The sequence below is a fragment of the Musca autumnalis genome, unplaced genomic scaffold (genome assembly GCF_047663935.1).
Source record: "Musca autumnalis isolate F117 unplaced genomic scaffold, ASM4766393v1 scaffold_1, whole genome shotgun sequence".
NCBI classification, from domain to species: Eukaryota; Metazoa; Arthropoda; class Insecta; order Diptera; family Muscidae; genus Musca; species Musca autumnalis.
Genome location: NW_027411644.1, coordinates 287687682 through 287706120, shown reverse-complemented (window position 1 = coordinate 287706120; position 18439 = coordinate 287687682).

Sequence of the window (18439 nt, the reverse complement as noted above, 5' to 3'; positions counted from 1 at the left end):
GTGTTTACAATTTATAATGGACAGACGGACGGACACACATCTCAAAATCGCTTTATCTCGTCGAGATATGAAGATTGATATACCACATCGGGGGTCTCCGGCGAATATTTCGCGGTGTTACATGAATTTTTACCAAAACAAACTTATAATACCCTTTTCCACATTGTGGTATAGGGTATAAAAAGGAACTATAATTAGTTTTAGGGGAACAGATAAAGCTGGAAAAATGAAGTGCGGTTGGGATATAGGTTGGATATAAGGAGGTACTTTTTAAAACGTTTACCTATGTGTACGGAAAGTTTGGTACCATTTTGGTATTGTGTAAAAGGTTAGGGCTGGAATTCCGAATCTTTGTATTAGGGTCAGTGTTTGTGTTTATGTAAGAAGTTTTTGGAAACGCGTATGAAATCTAAAATTATGTAGGTAGGTCGCTTTTGGCCGAGTTATGGAGTAGGTGTAGGAACAAAGCTGGGATTATATCATTTGGAAATACGCTATTTGTACAAAAAATACGAAATGACAAAAAATTTGTTATGAAGATCACTACAAAATTTGAGATAAAGTTCTGAGTTTGAAAAATGCTAACGCGAAGGCGGTTTCTAAATAATATACCGAAATCAAGTGGTCAAACGTGAAGTATCTTTTCAAAAAAAAGTTTTTTGGTTTTGAACGCTGTAGTATGTTAATTTGAAAACGTGGTCCTATTCGACAATTTTGTTAGTTAGAAAGTTTTTACCCCCTGGGAATATAAAGTCCTTAATTAAAATGCCTCACAAAAAATGCTGTTACAATATTAAAATGAATTAAATCAATTAAATTAAAATAGGTTTCAGTCCAGCAAAATCTCCAGTGTTCACCATATCCATATTAAATATTGTTTATTTATATTTTTCCTTTCCGCATACGAAGTAGCGGGTATTTGCTAGTTTTTACATATCTGCATAAAATGAGCATATGCAAAACCATATGCAAACATATATTCAGGGATTTGTGGTCTAAATATCCCACCGAAATGGCTGAAATTTGGTATTAAGTCTTCGTTAGGGATATGCAACTTTAAAACTGAAATCTGTCCGCATAGGTCCACGTCCACGCCCCCAATTAACGGTACCTACCGATATTCGGTATTTTAAAAGTCGTAGCCTCAATATCCCACCGAAATGACTGAAAATTGGTACTTAGTCTTCGTTGGGGGTATTAAACTTTCCACCTGAAATTTATCGGTATAGGTCCACGTCTTCATATATCCCCCATAGAATGGTACCTCCCGATTTTCGGTATTTTGAAGGTTGTGGCCTCAATATCCCACCGAAATGACTGAAATTTGGCATTTTGTCTTCGTTGTTGGTATAAAACATTCCACCTGAAATTTGGCGGCATAGGTCCACGTCTTCATATAGCCCCCTTAGAACCACACCACTCGGGTAGAGATTGTTATTCCGTTATAGTATGTTGATAATTATATCCAACCTGATGAATTGAGAAACCTCAGAAGGTCTCCCAGACCTAGTTCGGTTGCCTCAGCAATATCGTGTAGGAACGGTCGTCCACGAGTTTTCAATCTTCTTTGCAATTGTGCAGGGCAGGAGCAGAGGAGGTGTTCAACCATTTCTTCCTCTTCTTCGTTTCCGCAGCTGCGAAAGTAGTCGTTGTGTGGAATACGTAAACGCTTTGCATGGTTACCAATGGCCCAGTGACCGGTTAGCACCGCAATTAGTCTTGCCAGGTTCAGTCGATTTTGGCTAATCAGGAACTCTGTACGTTTGATATTGTAGTGTGGCCATGTAGATTTTGATATTTTACAAGTTTTCGTCTTGTCCCATCTGATCTCTGGTTGTGAAAGATAGTATTTGTGGCTGTGGTTATACATGTATCTATTTTATTGAATTTTAAACAGAAAAATTGTACATACAAACATTTTTGTACCTATTATTGAAATATTTGTTGCATACGTCATATGTTTCGATTTCAATGTTATCAGAAGCCAAAAATATGCCCAGTTCCAAAATTTGACAAAAATCGGACCAAAAATAGGGGTTGCATAAAATTCCGCTTTCTACTCATAATGTACGTTCAGAAAATGTCTATTAGAAGTTCTTTGCATTTTAAGTGTTGCACAGTGTTACACAAAAATTAGAATAACTGCTTGGACCCTATTTTGCAAACAGCTAGCCAGATATCTGTGCTGAATTTCTGTGCAAGATCAAGCTTGATTTGAAGCGTTTTAGTGCTTCATAAACTCAAAAAACGGGGTTTCTTGGATTTTAAACTTAAAACGGACATAACCTCTTTTTTCCACAACGGACATTTACAGCTTACTTTTATTTAAAAGGCGAGAGCCATGTCTTTCGAAAAAGCAATAATTTTTAAAAATTGGGTAACAAATGGTTATGTTATAGTGATTTAAGTGTGACAAAAACGCATTAAAAACAGGAAAATGTTTCCTGGTGCTCTAGGCTATGTAGAAGACACCAAACTGCGTAATTATTTACTTTTATCAAGAAGGAAATTTAGTTAGCTTTACAAAGTGGGGAAAACTAATGAAATCGGTTGAAAAATGCATGAGTTATGGCATCTTTAGTGTTTTAACTTTTTGGTTTTTCCTTTATACAAAATTGGTACCTTGTGCGTAATTGTTAACTAGACAAATTCAAACTACAATCATACGCACCAAGGTACCAACTGTAGTGGATTAGCATAGTTAGTGCCAGTACTTGTGCAGTGTTATTTTTGTTTGACTAGATGTGGCTTTGTTTTTAAACTGCATACTTAAGCCAAAGTAACATCGGTTGAAGTTTTTAACCTCAAATCCTCAACATTACGTGCATAAACCAACTTCCACAGTTGGTCCGAGCTCTATGGAGGCTTTGGGCGTCGATACCGTCAATTTGGTTTGGTCGCCGAACAGGTTAGCTCATTACCTTAGAAGGGTGTTACAGGTCCCAGGTGACACAAAGGAAAAGGGGGACCAAAATGAAAGGGATAGGTCCTGGGTCTTGCCATGTTTAAGGGCCGTTGCTTGGTATTATTCATCCGCTACGACACACTGCACCATAGCCGCTCCCATTTTTCACGGTAACATTTTTCATTATCTTCCTTTTTATACCATTAAAAATGGGCAAAATGTGCCTCATCGAAATAAGGATTTTATACCCTTAGTATGTTTGGACGAAATACGTTTCAGACAATTTGGAGTCGATTTAGCAATGTCCGTCTGTTTGCCTGTCTGGCAGGCTGGTGCGCACGACAATTCTCGAACGGATGAGTCGATTGGATCCAAAATTTGGCTTTCGTAATATTTTGTCCAAACTTAGTTTAAGTTCGAAGATGGGTTACATCAGTCCACTCCTTCCGGTACCTCCCTCACAAAAGTTCGAAAACGTTCGGAAAATTTGTGCGCACGATAACTCTTGAAGGGAGTAACCGATGTGATCCACACTTTGCACATCGTGAAATTTCTACCAAGCATAGATGAGGTTCCAATAAGGACTCAATCGGTCCACCCCTTCGGGTACCTCCCACACAAAACTTCGGAAAAGTTCAGTTTAGGACCAGCTCTCGAATCGCTTCGGTTTTTGTTAGTACATCTTGTATTCACCGCCCCCCATTACGACGGTACAAGTCTTATCTGGGGCAAGTCCATACTTCCTGAGAAAGTAGTCTGAAAATACAAAAAAACCCCTTTAACACCGTGTGTAGTGGTTGGAGCGCAAGATAACTCTCGAATGGATCTGCCGATTTGGTCCAAAATTTGACCTTCGTCATATTTTGTCCAAACTTAGCTTAAGTTCGAAGATAAGCCATATCGGGACACTCCTTCAGGTACCTCCCCCACAAAAGTTCGAAAATGTTCGTATAAATTGTGCGCACGATAAGTCTTGAAGGGAGTGAACGATGTGGTCCATACATTACACCTAATATATCTACAAGATGTATATCAGTGTTGAATATGGATTATATTTGTCCACTCCTTTGCGTAACTCCCACACAAAATTTCAGATAAGTTCACTTTTGACCTGCCCTCGAATCACTTTTATTTTTGTTGAAGCAACATGCATTCGCTGCCTCAATTACGAAGGCAAAAGTTTAGGGGTAAGTCCATTATTCTTGATAAAACTGGGGGGCACTATAACTTTCGAACTGATCGACCGATTTGGTCCAAAATTTGGCTTTCGTCATATTTTGTCCAAATGTAGTCTTAGTTCGAAGATGTGCAACAACTTACGGTACTTCTCCTTTCACTAAAAATGCAAAATGGAATGCACGATGTCTCTTGAAACTTTGGATCTCCTAAATTTAGTTTAACTTTCAAAACGACCGATATCGATTTTATGATCCAAAATTTATTATATCTATCAAATATAAGATCGTAATGGAATATGGAAGAATACAATTTACTATGCAAAATTTAAATCTAAGATGGTCGCCGCTACCAAATGGCTGACAACAATTTTTTATCAATCCCTCCAATATGGGTATCAAATAAAAGGGCTTGACAAGAAGAATACAGTGCACTATACAGTATATTTTATACACCCCAAAGCCATACAGTTTCTAGCTAAGTACAATTACGGGACGGCTGAAAGAAGAATGTTGCCTTTAATACTATCATGGGCTTCTACAATACATAAAATGCAGGGCAGCACTGTGGATCACGCAGTCGTATACTTAGGTGCGAAACTGTTTGAAGAAGGTCAAGCCTACGTGGCTCTTAGTAGAGTAAGATCTTTGCAGGGACTACATATAGAGGAGTTGGACTGCAATAAACTAACGGGCAAGAAACCTTGCAATAATGAAGCACTAAATGAATTAAACAGAATGCGAAATAAAAACTAAAAAATAGAAAATAAAAATAGGTAAAAAAACTTTTTAAGTTAAACGGTTTTATATTAAACATACATTGCAATGTTTAAGATAAATGTACTAAAAACCAAAAAATAATAAAATAGATACAGTCGTGGGAATTATAAACATATGCATAGACTAGACTAAAATAAAACCGTGGGGCACGTCAATTGTCTACAAATTATCGACTTAATGTGCGATAGAAGAATCGTTTAATTCATCGTAAGGCAGTTGGCCCGCAGACGCTGAGGAAATTACTTACTATTTTCTTGCTCATGGAAATTCCAATAGTTTACACTCCTTGTAAATAAAAGAGATGTTTCAACTAGTTTATCGTTGAACATTCACACTGCTGCCTGGCGAGGAAGCGTTTCACTGCTCGTAGTTTGTCTTTAATCGACAAAGTACTACTCGCTCACCACTATGAAACCTTAAAACTCGCTTATAATCAGCTTGCTAGCTTGTTTCCACATTCTAGCCCTACTTATAACACGTCCATCGTTGTCGGTTGAACAACTGCCTAATTATAGTGTAACATTACAAAACAAACATTTTAATCAACGATTGTAGACAATTGACGTGCCCCACGGTTTTATTTTAGTCTAGTCTATGCATATGTTTATAATTCCCACGACTGTATCTATTTTATTATTTTTTGGTTTTTAGTACATTTATCTTAAACATTGCAATGTATGTTTAACATAAAACCGTTTAACTTAAAAAGTTTTTTTTACCTATTTTTTTTTTTTATTTATAACTATATATAGAATTTGCTGCAGTTTAAAGATAGAAGATACATTATCTGGAAACGGAATACCGTCTTCCAACATGTAATTTGAGCTATCTGTCGTGCTTGCAGTTTCTCGATATTATACTTTCGACAATACAGAACATCTTTTATATAAAATATCATCAACTTAGTATAATATCCTCTTACATGCTAAAAATAGTTAGACATCTACATAGGACTCTTTTGTTTTTTTCTTCTTCTTGAAAACCACAAAATGAAATAAAGGATTTCATCATAATATTTTTTGCTTTGTTTTTTTTTGACATTTTTTGTTTTTATTTCCTTCTATTGTGTAAATCTTTTAAAAACGCATTTATTCACTCACTTGAGTTGAGTGTTAACATATTCCTATGATATGTGGTGTTTGTCGTCTCTAAGGAACATAGACGAATGCGGCGGGTTGGTCGTCATTGACGAAGGACGTACGATTTACACAAATGAAATTTATGTTTTGTTTATTCAACAAATGCAAAAATTCACACAAACCAAATGGCACATAGGGGCAATGCATGCTCATTGCCATATGAGGTGAATGCATACAACGTATATGTACATACATATAAGTGCGTCTATATACGAATACAAGTATTTACATTAACATTTATTTGCTTATGGTAGGTAGGTGTGGCTTTGTCTATAAAATAACCATAAACTAGTCACTTGTGAACAAACATACGCACACATAATTTGACACCTATGGCAGATTATATTAAAAGTGTTTAGATTTCATTGCCTTGATTCGCAATTTTATGTGGCTTGGCTTTATTGACTATTTTTTTTTTTTTTTGGTTTGCATTAAAATAAATATTTATTTTTATCAGAATCATTAATGAGATTACGATTAAACCGAAACCAGAGAATGTTTATTTAGATATGGCTAAACGCAAGTTAAATAATTATTGGTGAAATGATTTTAAATATGCACCTATGGAATTTTCTCAAAATAACGAGAAATAGTCAAATCTGGCAGCCGTGACTGCGACTCCCATTATCGGGACAAGTAATGACGATTTTCAGCATTTGTGTAAGTCGAGCTTCATCTGCTATACAACGACATCAGTATAGTAAAACGTATCGAGATACAACGATTGCGTTGGCTAGACCATGTCATAACAATGAGAATGAGTTCGAACGACGTCGATTTTCGACGTCAACGCAGATTGGCTCGTAGATTTTTTGAAGAATTTTTCTCTCGAATACACCAAGCACGGCCTAATCTGCTTGCGCAAGTACCCATGCTTCGGCACCATACATTACGGGCTGTATCAGTGTTTTGTAAAGTGTTACTTTTATTTGACAAGATGTGGTTTTATTCTTAAACTGCTTACTTAGGCCAAAGTAGCATCTGTTGGCCAACACTATTCTTCTTTTTATTTCACAATTGATGTTGTTTGTTGTGTTTATGGCGGTGCCTGAAGACGAAGTCTTTTACTACCTCAAAATTGTAGGTAAAAAAATTCAGAGTTGGTGCGAAATCAGCGGGCGTATTACGTGTCGATACCATCAACTTTATTTTATTGCCGTTTACTACAGGACCGACTTTAGCAGATTACATTTTGACTTTTTCAAAGGTATCAGATACTTCCCTTACCGATCGAGCTATGATGTCAATGTCGTCGACATAAGTAAGTAATATAATGCTGTTTGTATATATTGTTCCACTTCTTTTGATCTTCGCATCTCGTATAAACTTTTCCATCAGAATGTTGAAGATATCAAACGGCAGGCCGTCTCCTTGTCTGAAACCACTTTTTTTTGGTAATAAAATCTTCGGAGAGGTTCTTACCTATTTTAACTGAGGACCGAGTATAAGTAAATGTAATCTTACAAAGCCGAATGAACTTTGCGGGGATACCAAATTGAGACATTGCATGGAATACCTTTGATCGGAGGGGACTGTCGAATGCTGCTTTATAATCGACAAAAAGGTGATATGTGTCAATCTGCATCTCTTGGGTCCTCTCCAGGATTTTCGGAAGGGTAAATATCTGGTCAATGGTGGACTTGCCAGGTCTAAAGCCACATTGGTATGGTCCAATTATTTCGTTGACCATTGGCTTTAGTCGTTCGCACAATATCCCTGACACTATCTTATAGGCAATAGGGAGAAGACTTATGCCCCTATAGTTGGAGCATACAGTCTTATCTCCTTTCTTGTGGGCGGGACACAGGATGCTCAGGTTCCAATCGTCGGGTACGCGTTCTTCCTGCCAGATGGTGCTAACTAGCTGATGCATACACCTTATCAGCGCGTCGCCTCCGGTTTTAAACAGCTCGGCTGGTATGCCATCGGCTCCTGCTGCTTTATTATTCTTCAGCCGGTTGATTGTTGTTTTTACCTCATCTTGGCCTTGAGGTATACATTCTATACCATCTTCTGGGATTGGATCTGTAGTATCATCGTCTTTGCTACTATTGGATACCAGCAGATTGGAGAAATGTTCCTTCCATATCCTGAGCACGCTATCTGTATCTGTTACCAGATTACATTGCTGGTCTCTACAGGAGGAAGTGCCTGTACCAAAACCATCTGTTTGATGTTTCACTCGTTGGTAGAATTTTCGGACTTCATTCTGGCTCCTGTACATCTCGATTTTTTCACACTCCCGCTTTTCCATTTCTCTCTTTTTCTTGCGGAAAAGACATTTCTCTTCGCTCCTTTTCTCCCGATATCTCTCTCGTGCGCTACCCGTGCTTCTTTGATCTGGAGAAAGCCTTATGAATATCGAGACGCTTAAATCTGGTTCTGCTAACTACCATGTTTTTTGCAGCTGCAAAGCATATCAGCCTCATACCATTGTCAGATGTTTCACTGTGGTGACTGAATTTCCCGACTATTGGGCCAAAGATATTCTCTTTCCAATTTTGGCATAAAAATCGCCTAGAATGATTTTAATGTCATGGGCAGGGTAACGGTCATACATTTCTTCTAAGCGCTCGTAAAATATGTCTTTGGTCTGTTCGTCCTTGTCTTCAGTGGTAGCATGAGCGCAAATGAAGCTGATGTTGAAAAATTTAGCTTTTATTCGAATTGTAGCAAGTCTTTCATTCACTGGTGTGAAGCTGGAGACCAGGTGTTTTAACCCCCCGACCAACTGCAAATCCGCAACCAAACTCATGCTTTATGTCATGGCAGCTATAATACAGTGCGTCACCTTTACGTGTTGTTGAGACGCCTTTCCCATTCCATCGTATTTCCTGTATGGCAGTAATATCGGCCTTGTACTTTTCAAGTACGTCTGCCAATGCGAAGACTGCACCTTCTCTATAAAGAGTGCGAACATTCCAGGTGCAGATTCGCAGATCATGGTCCTTAAAACGTTTGCGGGGTTCGTCAACTTTAGAGGGGTTTGTTTATCTTTTCTTTCGTTTTTGCATAGTAGGCTGTTTTTTTTTACGGGAGGGTTACTATCCCGACGCCCAAACCCAAGTTTTTAACGTTCTTATGGGTGAACGCGCGGCACATGTTAGCTCACTACTTTTAAGGGTGTTAAAGGCAGTTCCCCAGGTGACACCACCGGGAGGTCAGTGTCCACTTAAGATGAAAGAGGGACCAAGATAAATCCTGGGCTTTGCCATTTTATAGCCGGTCAGGACCGTTCCTTGGTATCTTCCATCCCCTACGTCACCCGACGTCCACCTAAATCGAAAAATTTTAGGTGGAAACTTTTGTATACCCAAAGAAGTATAAGTACTACATTTCAGCCATAATAATGGTAAAACCTTCAAATAACCGAAAATCGGTATGTGCCATTCTATGGGGTCCAGGAACGAACACAGAAATTCATTTTGGGTGGGGGAGTCTTTATCAAAACGTGGACCGACATAGCCCATTTTCAATACCAAACATCCTAGAAGTAATAGAAACTTCTGTACATCTTGAAAATTACGGGTTGTATCTTGATTTCAACAGACGGACGGACGGACAGGTCTATTTTGACTTAGAATATGCTGATCAAGAATATATTTACTTTATAGGATCTCCAACGAATATTTCAATATGTTACAAACGGAATGACAAATTTAATTATACCCCCCATATTATGGTGGATGGTATAAAAATGTGATGAATTGGCGACTATTGTGAGATATTTGTTGTTCGACCACCTACGGCAGACTACTCTACACCCAGAAGGGACAAGGAAGACATCTCTCATATCAATGTGTGGACTTCCATTAGTATTGGTTCAATGATGTGGGACCTACTTTTCATTGCCAAGACCGAATGACGTCCGTTACGACACCACTTGTAGAGAAGTTCTGATCAGGGATAGAACCGTGGACCTTCTGAGTACAAGGCGGACGTGCTTACCACTGCAACACGATGACTTCCGTTATTATAGTATGCCGGTTTAAGATAATATTTGAAATCATATTTGGGGTTAAGAATGAATACACACGTCAGCTCCCAATCATCAGCCGGTCCAAAAGTTGGCTCCCCAAGTGTCACCACAAACATTTTGTACAAAAGCGGCCTAACCTATGCTGAATATTACTACATACCTATGTATGGAAGTGGGAAACAAAAACCACTTAGGAACAAACTTGACAGACTGGCCTCCAACAATCATATGCGGCATATTTGCAAATAATTGAATTTAACATTAGCTCGCTTTTTGGTCATTCATTTTGGGATCTTAGATAAGCTATGCGTAATTTTTCTTCCACGAGATATGAGTTTTCTAAACTTACGACCCAACCACTTCACACAAAGTCCAAGTGGCAGTGCCTTTGGGGCAACTGTGTAAATGTGCCACCAAAACGGGGTACCACAGAACTGAGAATACTACAGGTAACCGCCACACTAAAACACACTCTTTGTATGTTGCTGCTACTGTTGTTGCTGTTGTTCGTCGCCTATAATGTGTATCATTAATTACGCCAAGGGGTAATAAACTTATCACAATAAGAAATTAGCACACATCTTAAAAATGTCATAAAAGGCACATTTAAGAGAGTTACTTTAGTCGTAGCAGGCCTGTGCTAACGCGATGAGTAACTTTGTATTGCAAATGGGTGAGGGATGAGGCAGACTGCTGCAAGGAAATAAATTGGTAACTTAAAACAATTCCATAATTAAAAATGAGAAAAAAAACGACATGAAAAACTTCATCGGAGTGTTACACGCGTTATTGTGAGTAAAATCGCCACAAACAATTAACTTTTTGCCTTCTGCTAAACAACCCTGTCCCCCTTGCTGTGGAAGCCCATCATTTTAACCCCACCAAGTTTGAAATTTTAAATGCTTAGAAGCAAACACAATTTCTCAACACTATACTTAATGCCACAAACAAAATATTTAATTGTCAGTTATGGTTTGAAGTCGCCATCATCTTGCATTGCCAACGCCATTAGCCTTTCAGTGTTCTGTCTGTCCGTCTGTCTATATATGTCTGTCTGCAGCATGACAGCATTTGAAAAGGCTTCATTTTGTGCTGCATTTTTTTCTTTTTTATTATTTTAATTCGCCCTAGTTGGCCGAACATCTCCGCAAGCATGGTTATTATGATATTATAACGCTGCCAGACAATTTTTCGAAATTCTCCTCCATTATGACCATTATGCAGTTTAGCTAAATATCGCCAACATTTGCCAAGCGCTATATTTTGTACAATGTGGAATGCTATTTTAACCGGAAGCCTAATTACAATTACCTTTGGGCTCTACCCACTTTTCTTCTGTGTTCCAGCTGCTGCTGTTTGGTCATAGTAAACGATTATATGCAATTTGCTTTGGATACCCTACGGAGATTGTGGGGAAGTGAATGACAAAGTAACAACAAGTAAGCAAAGGCTATAGTCGGACGCGGCCGACCATGTGATACCCTACACCACAACCTGTAGGAATTAGCTATGTGCAACCGCCTTGCACGCTGAATGTCCGGGTTCGATTCCCATCAAATTGTCAACGGTGGCAAAATACCCCTTAGTAATGTTAGCGATATTTCCTGAGTATTTCAGCCATGAAAAACGTCTCTACAAGTGGCAACTTAGGACACGCCGTTCGGACTCGGCGATAACAACTAGGTCACATATCAATAACATAATATGAGTCCATTGAATAAGAGAAGCCTCCCTTGTCTTTACTGGGATGTTTGTGGAAAAATATATAAATTATAAATTCACATTGATTAGCCCCTCCTGCTACAACTTTAAATTGTCTTTGAATATCAGGTTTCTTTTTGAAATACACCTAAAATAAATATATATACCATGCTATTTGGTATATTTGATACTTGGGAAAATTGCGAGTTTATTGAAGATCTATCGTCCAAAATTGTGGACTTGTACCTCACATATGCTCCGAAAATAGTTCATTGTGGGCATATATTGTGATATCTAAAATATATTTTATACCGGTAGAAATAACTAACAATGAATAGAAATTCAAAAATTTTGCATGCAAACAAATTTATAAATCCCAAAATTATTCATATTCAATTATACAGCAAAAAAGATAGTATAAGTCAGCTGCGCTAACGGTGATATACCTTCAGCCTCTAAAAATATATTTATTTTGTAACACGAGTTCGCTTCAAAATACGTGGAATCTGTAGGTATTGTAATATGGGGCTATACCAAATCAATTTTAGTAAGCTAAATTCTAAGTTTTGGAAATATTTGAGAATTATTTTTTCATATTTGTAATTTTAGTTGGAGCCGGCAGGGGTTTTTGGAACTTCTGGACTATTATCTCAGGAAGTATGACTTACCCCGGGAAAGGGTCCAGAATAAGGACCGTAAAAAGAACCTTATTCTTCTTCAAAAAAGAAGAAAATAATAATCAAATAGATCCGATACGGGTCCTCAAACTGCACTTTTCCCAAATTTTGTGTGTGAGGTACTCGAAGGACGGACCGATATAGTCCATATTCCGACCTGACACATGAATGGATGAAATAATAAGATGTGTAAAGTTTCGACTAATCAGAAAATCCACTTGAGAGTTAACTTGCGGATTTGCGGCGCAAGTACAATCTGCTCAAAAAAATTCAAAACGATTCGAGAGGACTCTTAAACTTCCCTTTTTGTGTGGGAGGTACCCTAAGGACCGATATAGTCTTATCCGATCTGTATCTGGAAACAATTTTTTGAAAACAATTTTGAACTTTTTTGGGGGGGTGTGGACCGACATAGCCTACATTCAAATTTAAACAAAGTTTGGGCAAAATATTACGTTGTATAAAATTTGTTTCTAATCGGTAGATCCGTTCGAGAGTCATCGTGCGCACCAGCCAGCTAGACAGTAAAAGGGACAGATGAACGGACAGCGGTCTAAAACCAATATTTCGATGAAACACATCTTTGGTCGTATTTTTTTGTATCCCCTTTACCCTAAATCCTGAGGTATAAAGTAGGTGGCGAGGCGACCCCATATTGCAACATTTGTATAAAAATCCAATTTGACAACTAAACTGAAAATTTCTCTGTCATGATAGAGACAACTTGTAGCATGGGCGCAAATTGTGGTTCTCTACACAAAACACATTATATATCAGGCAGTAGGTGCGTTATCTAGCAGACACATTATTGCAATTTGCATCAGGGGAAAGATCAGTAGTTATTTTTCCATATGTAGGCTACTTTTCCGGTATATGCCCTCAAGGAATGAAAATATGGACCAAAAATAAAATTTGTAAATAAAATTTTTTTCATACAAAAGTAATGGTCTATGTCAACCGCTAAATAATATCAGATAATCATGCAAAATTATAGGCATCTTCTTCAACCTAAACTCTTACCTCGTGTAAAATTTCGTGACTATTGAGCTATATTTGCGACCTCTAGCGGGTTTATGATTGCACTACTGGATATATTAGGCTGTAACTCTGTTATCTGATCACGTACATCAACATAATTGACATCAATTGAAAGGTCAAGAGATCGTCTTCCAAATATAACTCACGAGTGGGGAAGGTGTCTTACAGGAACAAAGATATAAGCTGTTTATTAAAATTTTTCACAATTTTCACACAAAAGTTGTGGTCCATTTAACCCTCTAAATATTATCTGATCGCCATCTCAAATTGCAAGCTTCTTCTTTGTCATATACTCTAACCTTATTTAAAATTTCGAGGCGATCGGACTATGATTGCGACCTACAGAGCAGCTACAAAATCGGATAAAAATTATGTTTTTGGTCCATTTCACCCGCTAAATATTTCGCGATCATCACCAATTAAAATAGCGATCTATTCTGATGTGAAACCGACCTCCATACCAAATTTCGTGACGATCGGTCCATTATTGCGGCCTGGAGTTTGATTACAATTTATAATGGACAGACACACGGACGGACGGACACACATCTCAAAATCGCTTTATCTCGCCGAGATATGAAGATTGGTATACCACATTGGGGGTCTCCGACAAATATTTCGCGGTGTTACATGAATTTTTCCCAAAACAAACTTATAATACCCTTTCCACATAGTGGTGTAGGGTATAAAAATGATGGTTGATTTTAAAGGTCTAGGAAGGAATTCGATAAAAATGGAAATAGCTTGTCTGCACTTATAATAAGCTGTCAGTAGTTAACAAAAGTTTTCGGCCCTGAATTTTCTCGTGCACCAATCTCCCGCTTCCACACTTAGCTAGTTCTTCTGTGTGAAGATTGCCCATTGCACAGGAGCAACAAGTGCGTAGCTCGCTGTGGCTATAGCTGCTTAATTTGCATGGTCAGCTCAGTACTCATTACCAACCCCAAGCTCGTACATATCAAGTTGATCGCAGCTTACGTAATCAGCTCATATTCAAATCAGATGTCAACCATTTCGGTTGGATGATATGGCTGAAATATTAACAATTAAAAAAGTATCAGTCGGCTTTGCTGACAGAGATATACCCTCAGCCTGTGTATATTGAAACAATTTTTTCCCAAATACGTATGTATTTAGGGGGTTTTAAAAATTTTGGGCGTTTAAACCGACAACAATTTTGATTAGGATTAAAGATCAATAGTTTGCGGAGGAGATACTAAAATAAATGGATAGACATTGACCGTTGTGAAAGTGGATCTCCAGCCACAACATATGGTGCCATAGGGGTTTTTACACTCTTCGGGCTGTTTGCTCAAGAAGTATGGACTTGCCCCTAAAAAAACTTTTACCATCGTAATTGAGGCAGCGAATGCAAGTTGCTTCAACAAAAAGCAAAGTGATCGGATATTAGGTCTTAAAGTGAACTTATCCGAAATTTTGTGTGAGAAGTACCGGATGAAGTGGACAAATATAGTCTATATTTCAACCTGATCTATATCTGGTAGATATGGTAGGATGTGTAAAGTATAGACCAATTCGGCCACTCCCTTCAAGAGTTACCGTACGAACAATCTTTCCGAACATTTTTGAACTTTTGTGGGGAAGTACCTGAAGGAGTGGACCTATAAGGCTTATCTTCAAACTTAAACTATATTTGGACAAAATATTACTAAGGCCAAATTTTGGACGGAATCGGAGGACCAGTTCAAGAGTTATCTTGCGCTCCAACCACCTCACACGGTGTCATAGGGGTTTTTTGCAACTTTCAGGCTATTTTCTCAGGAAGTACGGACTTGCCCCTGATGAAACTTGTACCGTTGTATGGAGGGCGGTGAATACAAGTAGCTAAAGCAAAAATCAAAGCGATTCGAGAGATGGCCCCTAAACTGAACTTTTCCGAAATTCTATGTGGGAGGTACCCGAAGGAGTGGACCGATTGAGTCCATATTGAAACCTTATCTAAGTCTGGTACACATTTCACGATGGGCAAAGTATGGACCAAATCAGTTACTCCCTTCAAGAGTTATCGTGCGCACAAAGTAGTACAGAAATCGATTATTCTGGCCAAAACCCCAAGTTTTTGTCCTCAGCTATTGTTAAAACAAACAATTATTTCAAAATATTGAAAGGGGAGGGCATGGTGTGCTCCTAAAGACGAAAATGTTTTCCCAATTTTGGAAAATACGTAATTTTTGCAAATTTCTGGAGAAAGAAATTTTTATTTTTTTCAGTGTTTTATTTAACTTGCTTTGGTGTCCGTTTAGTTCAAATCTTTTAACTCATTTTTAACACAGTTGCAGTTGACCAATCGAACTGAAACTTTGCGCACTTTCCAGATTTAGATGACAATACATGAATATGGTCCATTTTTACCATTTTTACAATGTTCTTACGGTGTTTTACATGAATAAGAATATGACAATACATGAATATGAAGTTAAAACAAAGATTGGTTCATTCTACAGTGTTTTAACGGTGTTTTATTTAACTTCCTTTTTCAAATCTGGTAACTCATTTTTGACACAGTTGCAGTTGACCAATCGAACTGAAACTTTGCACACTTTCCAGATTTGAATGCCAATATATGAATATGGCCCCATTTTTCCTATAGCCTACATATAGCGGTACCACAACATTTCAGGTATTTTCAGGATTTTATCTTCATTTTTGCCCGAATTAGCTGTCATTTGGCGTTTGGGATTTCCAATGATACAGACATTTTCCCACCACCTGATTTCAAATGTTTTAAGAAATTTATCTTCATTTTTAACCCGAATAGGCCGTAATTTGGCATTTGGGTTCCCAATGGTACATAAACTTCTCCACCAAAAATGTTTGATATAGGTCCAGGTTTTGGTATATCCCTCATATAGTGGTACCACCCGATTTCAAGTGTTTTAAGGATTTTATCTTCATTTTTAGCCAGAATTGGCTGTAACTTGGCGTTTGGAGTTCCCAATGGTACAGAAATTAAAAATAAAAATAATTTTAAAAAATTAAGTTTCAGTGTTTTATTTAGAAATGCACTTAAAACTAGAAAATAATTTGTCGCTTAGCCTTAATAAATATATTCTTTCTCTTGATGGAATCTCTCAAATAAAACGCTTGCATTTAAATTATAAATGGTGGCAAAATTAAACGGCAAGCGTTTTATTTGAGAGATTCCATTCACATTTGGACACAAAGACAATTAAAAAAATTAATCTTGTTTCTAAATCTCAAAGATTGCACCCCAATTTTTTGAATGAAATCCGTTTCAGACAGTTTGAAGTCGATTTAACAATGTCCGTCCGTCTGACTGACTGAACCACTGTACTGTGGTAAGTTCGGCCGGGCCAAACTTTTTATACCTTTGAACTTTTATACCCAATTTGTGGTGGAATTATTTTGAAGTAAATAGGAACAATTAGTTTCCTTTATTTTTTGACAGTATTAAGCCCTTTCTCTATTAGAATATCTTAACTGCTAACAAGTTAAAAAGCGTTATGTTAGGTCGGGCCAAACTTTTTATACCCTCCACCATGAAATACCCTGAGCTAATATGGAATTATTGGTTTTCTTTCTGTTGCGAAAGTACCTATGCACCTATGCAATTTTAGCTGGAGAAGTCACTTGACCACTAGAAACCTTAAATGCCAAATTAAAGCCAGTTCGACCAAAACAAGGTACCGTCATATGGGGGCTACAAGAAAACGTGGGCCTATGGCCATAACTATTGGTGGAGAAGTTTCTTGTTCACTGGGAACCCTAAATGTCAAATTATAGCTAATTCGGTCTGAAAATGTAGCTAAAATTGTAAAAATATCTGAAATCGTGCGGTGCCGCTATATGGGGGCTGTACCAAAGCGTATACCTATGACCATAACTTTTGGTGGAGAAGTTTTTTATTCATTGGAAACCCTAAATATCAAGTTATAGCTAATTCTGTCTGAAAATGTAGCTAAAAGCGTCAAAATATTTGAAATCGGGCGGTACCGCTATATGGGGGCTGTACCAAAGCGTATACCTATGACCATATCTTTTGGTGAAGAAGTTTCTTGCACACTGGGAACCCTAAATGTCAAATTATAGCTAATTCGGTCTGAAAATGTAGCTAAAAGCGTCAAAATATCTGAAATCGGGTGGTACAGCTATATGGGGGCTATACCAAATCGTGAACCGATATAGCCCATCTTCGAACTTGATCTAAGTTCAGACCAAAAACACATGTGTACAATTTCAGCCGTGTAGCTCAACTCATTCGGAAGATAGGGTGATTACAGCAGACGGACGGACAGGGCTAAATCGACTTAGAATTTTACGCTGATCAAGAATATGATTCCGATGAGTTACAAACGGAATGACAAACTTAAGATACCCTCCATATTATGGTGGAGGGTATAAAAATCAATTATTGATAATTTTCTGCGCGGAGGTTTTCAAACTACCAAGTTACGAATACATGCACTTTAGAAGAAACAATTAAAAAAGTATCAGTCGGCTTTGCCGACAGAGGTATACCCTCACCCTATGTGAACATAAACTTTCATCTACGCACATATCGAATGTATTTAGGGTCTTATCAGAATTGCCGAAAAAATGTGGATTAGTTCAAAAGTGTTGCGGAGGAGGTACTTAAAGGAATTGACCGACTAGGTCCGTTATGGAAGTGGATCTTATTTTGGGAGTCATATCTTTTCGATAGATATCGCGCCCACTAGTCATTTCAGTGGGTCATCGTATAACTTTTGGACCAGTATGCCAGGAAGCATGGACTTGTCCAGGAAAACATAATATCGCTTTAAACAGGACCATAACGAACATCGGTATACATTTCCAAAGGATCTTCGAACAGACCCTAAACGCTATGGAGAGGACCAATATGGGCCATTTTTGAAGTTAAACTAAATTTGGGCAAAATATTAGGAGATCCAAAGTTTGGACCAAGTTAGTTGCCCCGTTCAAGAGATATTGTGCACAACATTTTGTGTGGGAGATACCCGAAGGAGTGGACAAATATAGTCCATATATGAACCTGATCTATATCTAGTAGATATATTAGGATG